Raw genomic sequence first — 6,464 nt, forward strand, 5'->3', positions numbered from 1 at the left:
GTCATGATTCCCTTTTATTCCAGAAGTTTGGTCCTTAAGGGGTTAAAGAGACACTATAGGCACACAGAACACTTCAGCTCATTGTGTAAATCATTGTAGTTCTATATGAACAGGACTATGACTGCCTCTAGTGGCTGTATGAGGTCATCCATCATCAGCTGAATCCCCACAGGAAAACATTGAAGCAATGCTTTCCTATGAGGAGGGCCTAATGCACTAGCCACACATGCACATTGCCTGGTCGGGTGACGTTCGAGGAGGCGGGACACTGGAATTGGACAAATGTTAAAAGTTGTCTTTTGTTTGTTTTGTTTTTTGTTTTTTTTTAAACCCTTGCAGTGCCGGGGAGGGGCGCAGAGGGAACTATATTGTAAGAATAATTCCCTGTGTTTAGAAATCAGTCTGTGTAAATAAGATACATTGTTCTTGTTCTGAATTACATTTGTTTTAAAAACAATTATTATTAAGTCACCTAAAAATTCTCAGAACAGTCCTGCCCATGGCAATGGGATTGGAGAACTCTAATAATTGCATTAGTAGTGACACTGCTATCATTCTAAGTATCTATTTAGCATTTGGGTTAAGATTTGGCCACGATTCTTTTACACCATCTTTTGATTTTGACCCCTGATTGTTCATCTTTACTACAGCTAGACTCTCTAATTTCATCTGATGGTTCGTAAGAACATTAAAACATATGGCACACTACCAGAAAAATTAAATTTAGCTCAATTAATGACAGATAATTGGAATAGACTTTAACATACTAACAGGGAGCATAGAAAACCATCCAAAAGGTCATTCACACCAAATGTCATCATATAATTACCGCACCATGCAATCACATACTCTCGTCAAAACCACTCAACTGGATACCAACTACTCTAAGATACGTACCAGGGCAATTCGTTATATTCAACAAGGGATTTTGTTTTGGTACATTACTATTATATGTATTGTTAATATAGTGCCAGAAGATTCTCAAACACTGTACGCTAAACAGGGTTACAGAGAGGCGGACGTTGAACAGACATTACATAAAGTTTAAAATAACATACAGCACGATATACTGTTACACAAATACAGAGGCCCGTATCTCTTGCAAGATTTCAGTCTAGCAGGAGGTGGGGGTGACAGGGACAAAGTAAAGGGGGATTGCATGGATGGGGGGATGAATTCATGATTGTAAAGTGAGGGCTGATGAAAGAGTTGTTTAATCTCAAGAATGTTTGGCAGATTAGAAAGGCATAGCAATTATCTTTCTCCCCCAGAACTGAACCATTCCATTAATTGAGACATTTGGTTTGAAACATGTTAAGTTTTAAAATCTACACTACATCATTTGAGGCACTTGCTGTATTTTGCTTTAACATTGCAGATGTTTTTCATTTTTAAAATGGCATGAAGTACAACATGTGTATAAATTAACGACACTAGAGCGATCCAGATCTATAACAATTTTTTTTTTTTTCTCCCAATTTTATTTTATGTGTTTTGGATGTGATTTTCAGGGTTCTATCATTGTGACTAAAATGTTGACTCTCCCTACAAAATGAGTGGATTGTAGCAGTTCTGTATTCTCTAATCGAGGAGGTACTTTTTCCATTAAAAGGAACAATCCACGCACCATAACCACAACAGTTTAATCGTAAACGGTAGCTTCCGTTAGATCTCCTGTGCTAAACCAATGCAAGGCTAGCTCAATGGCTGAGCTTGTCATCTGATGGCACTGCAAGGCTTAGTTTGGGCAGAGGGATTCTGGCTGTCATCCGTAGTGGAGTTGGTGAGTGTGGTTATGGTCCATTAAACTATTGGGTAAAAATATTTCAAAGAGCGGCTGTGTTACAATGTCAAACTACTCTAAGAAGACAGACATTCGGGAAGATCTATTTACCTTTCCTATAACAGAATTGAGAAAATGTATTTTCGTCATGACTTAGTCCTAGGCAAACAACATCCATTCATATGCTCTATATGTCATGCCCTCTACACGCTTGGAACCTTCAAATGGCACTTGTGCAAAGCTCTGTATCTTGTTCCCTACTGGATTATCAGTTGATGGTCATTTGCAATATTTACTTTGCTTGATTGCCCCTTACCTTTGAACCTTGATTGTCTCCTGTTTTAAACTGTGAATCATCACGCCCTAACCATATGTAAATGTGTGTAACAGCTGAAACCCTATTAGCCAATAACTGTTGCTAGCAGTAAAAGATCGACATGCAGTCACCAAGGATGTTAAATTTGGGTTAGGTTTTTCTGTTATTTTGCTCTAATGCCTAGTCTGCAAAACCAGCGAATCCTTTAAATCCCAGACTCTTTTTGATTTCCTATAAGCTCATAAGATTCTGCTGAACTGCGGACCTTAAAGCAGAACTGTTAATTATTTGGAATTGGCATTTCCTCGTTCACTTATCCTAGTAAATGCTCTTACTAGGGTAAAGCGGGCAGGGCAAATGCTTCTCTACAAAACTTCTGTGCTTAGAATTTTGGTTTCCCATGGTTCTCTGGCATCTGTACATACTGTATAATGTCATATAAGCACATTCAGGCATTCTTTCAAAAGTGGCATGCCCACATACTTCACTTTAGTTTACTTACATCACTGCTGCATATGGAAAAATATGTGATTCTCCCCACAATGGGATCATTCTAATCTTCTTCGATCAGGGTTATGTAACACAAGACAGAAGCATTAAAAACCTCTCCTGCACCGATACAAAGCACTATCCCTCACACGTGGAACTTTCCAAAGTAGAGGTCTGTTAACAGTGATCTATCCTCCATATAGTGTGGAGTGACCCATGCATTAGCCTTTTTAGAGAACGAAGCACAACTTATTCTTTAGGAACTTACCCACTTAATATTACTCCACCATATTACTTTTTATGCATTTAAGTTTGAGAGACTGATCATATCAGACTAAAAGGGACACTAGAGGCACATAAACCCACTTCATCTTATTGAAGTTGTTAAGAGTGTCTGGAGTCCCCTAATTGATCACTTTAAGTCTATCACAGCTCCCATTGCTGGTATGAATTGGTGTGGGTAAGGAAGAATGTCATCTCTGCCTCAGCCATACTTTCAGTGGAGGCTGGGCTGCTACTCTGTGTTAAACTGCTTGAAAAAGGTTTAATATTGAATGAAGGGATCACAAGGGCACTAGAGGCACTATAATCAATTCAGTGAAATGAAATGGTTATAGTGCCTACAATGTGTGTCTTTATTGCCAAAAGTTAAAGGAACACTTCAAGTACCATAACCACTACAGTGCCCTCTAGAAGTAATGGAGGCAAGAGCACTTCCCCCAATGTAAGCAGTGAAATGATTTGGTAACACGTTTAGCCAGTGAGCTGGCCCTGGACTGCAGGGCCTAATGGAAGACAGTTATCATAAGCTCAATGTGGGAGCTTCCGGCTGACAATGGAGGAAGTGACAGACACTCAGTGGACCCCAGATAAGTTGTCAAACTGTTAATAAATACTTCAACAACTTACACTTTAGGGGTGCCAGCAGGGCCGGCGCTACCATAAGGCCTTAGGGCGCACTGGCCCTGGGGGCGCGAAATCAGGCTGACCGGAAGGAGGGAAGCGCACTGCGCTCCCCTCCATCCGGTTACTACTTGTAGCATGGCCGAGCGCAGCCCTTACCGTTCCGCCCACCTCCTACCCTGCTGTCCATAGATGGTGTCTGCCGCAGGCTGTGTGGAGGGGGCGGGGATATGACATCATATCCCTGCTCCCTATGGATCACACAGCGCGGCTGGCGCACAGTGATGAGGCTTCGCTGCAGGACAGGAGAGCATGCACCCCAGGGACATGCTTTAACAGATGTAAGTATGTAATTTTGTATGTATGTATGTTTGTCTCTGAATGTCTGTATATATGTCTCTGTATTCATGTATGTAACTGTATGCCTTTATGTTTCTGTATGTATGTGTCTGTATGTCTTTGTATGCATGTGTCTGTATGTCTTTGTATGCATGTTTCTGTATGTATGTATGTGTCTGAATGTCTTTGTATGTATGTATGTGTCTGAATGTCTTTGTATGTATGTTTCTGTATGCATGTATGTAACTGTATGCCTTTATGTCTCTGTATGTACGTACGTATGTGTGTGTCTGTGTGTCTCTGCATGCCTGTATGTCTTTGTATGCATGTGTCTGTATGTCTGTATATATGTCTCTGTATTCATGTAACTGTATGCCTTTATGTCTCTGTATGTACGTATGTGTGTGTCTGTGTGCCTGTATGTCTTTGTATGCATGTTTCTGTATGTATGTATGCCTCTGTATGTATGTGTCTGTATGCCTACATGTCTCTGTATGCCTGTATATATGTATGTGTCTGTATGACGTTATGTCTCTGTATGCATGCATCTGTATGTGTGTATGTCTTTGTATGCCTGTATGTATGTGTCTGCATGCCTGTATGTCTCTGTATGTATGTTTCTTTATGCCTCTGTATGATTATTTCTGTCTTTGACTGACTGTGTGACTGAAAAATGATGCCTGTGTGCCTGTGGCATGGGAGGAAAGACACACAGGTGAAGATGCATTTTTTTTTTTTTTTTTTTAATGAGGGTTGGGGGCGGCAAAATGCATCTTCACCTGTGTAACTAAAAATCTACTGGCCCTGGGTGCCAGAGCACTCCTGGCATCGTAACCACTAAAAGGCAAAGTAGTATTCTTTTAAAGTAATTTTTTTGTTTAGGCAAGATATATTGATGTTATATTCAACAGGTATCCAATGATGCTTTTTCAAAATATATTGCAAGTAGGTATAAAAATAAATGAATAAATAAATAATAAAAAAAACATCCACTGAATTTAGTCTGGGTGCTGAAGAAATTGGCTCCTGACCCTAAAACCCATGATGTAGCGATGAAGCTAAAAAAAAAAAAAAAAAGAACTTGCACTTCCACTTCGTCAGTTCCGTGAAGAATTAATTCTTGTGCAAATATTGAACTGGTGGACCTGGCAATGTTTCAACACCTTAGTGTCTTTGACAAGTGTTGAAAAATTGATACAACCTGGCAGTTGGGTTAATTCTCTAGCACAGGGGTAGGCAACTTCCAGCACTCTAGATGTTTTGGACTACACCTCCCAGGATGCTTTACCAGCATTATGGGAGATAAAGTCCACAACATTTGGAGTGCTGAAGGTTGCCTACCCCTGCTCTAGCCTAAGAATGGCTCACCTGTGCATTTTAGCCTTTGTTGATTACATGTCATGCGATTTTATGTTTTACTAGAAACACCAGCTGGCAGACCCCAGGCAGCCTATGTGAATACAATTTGCTCTTAACGAAATATAATGAACAGGAGAACATCTGCAGAAAGAAAAACAAAACACAGATTTTTATTTTTTTCCCTGTAATTTACAAAAACAGTTTACATGTTAATTTTGGTTAGCTGTATTGATTAACTGTTTTGCAGCAGCGAGAACCAGCTTCAGGATTATTAAAAAGTACAAAAAACATGAATCAATAAGAAAAATACAGTACACGAGTTTAATGCTTGAATAGGGTAGACGGGCCATGTCTGCTTCTGTCAGTGCTCAGACACAGTGCGCAGTTCACAGTTATTAATACTGCATTAAAATCAGACTACATGCAAGGCAAAGGCTTTCAACACGATTAGAAAACACAAACAGAGGCTAAACTGGTGCTGCCAATTTTTTGATTTATAAAACTAAATATGCATACACACACTCAAATACATATATATAACAACACGTGAATAGTTGTTATATATATATACACACACACACGTGAATCGTTAAACATCAACTTCACAAAAAAAAAAATACAGTCATTGTGTTGCGTATATTTATGCATTTTCATACCTCTCTGCTTTCCTTGGAAGAACAATTCAATTGGACGCTTCATGTCACAGATTGCATTGTATTGTATTCAATCAAATACCATAGAATCAAAAATAAAATTTGGGATGTAAAGCATGATTATCAGCCTTTAGAACATACATAGAGATTGACAAACAACAAAAGTTTGAGCTAAAATAGCCCCATCTGAAAAGAGAAAAAAATCAGCAACATTGAACATTAATTCTATAACTTGGACATTTTAGCTTAAATGTTGCCATTTGTGTGAAAACCAACTACATCTCATAGTTTAAAGGAACACTATATAATGTTAGGAATTCAAAACTGTATGCCAAATCAGTAATGTTGAAGAAACTACAATGAAATTGCATGTTTTAGGACAAACTAGGTGTGAATTTTTGCATACATTTTATTTTTTTTATATTTGGATATTTTAAAATTTAATAAAAACCATTCAGTTTCTCAATCAATTTTCCACCATTACCAATTTAGTGAATACGTGAATTCAATTTTCTCAGGAAACTCCTACAGCAAGATATACTAGTCTACCTAATTACTTAATTACGATCATTTTCCCAGCTATACCCTGGCCTATACCATGTATAAACAATGTGCTGACAAA

Source organism: Pelobates fuscus, chromosome 13, assembly GCF_036172605.1.
Source record: "Pelobates fuscus isolate aPelFus1 chromosome 13, aPelFus1.pri, whole genome shotgun sequence".
Lineage (NCBI taxonomy): Eukaryota > Metazoa > Chordata > Amphibia > Anura > Pelobatidae > Pelobates > Pelobates fuscus.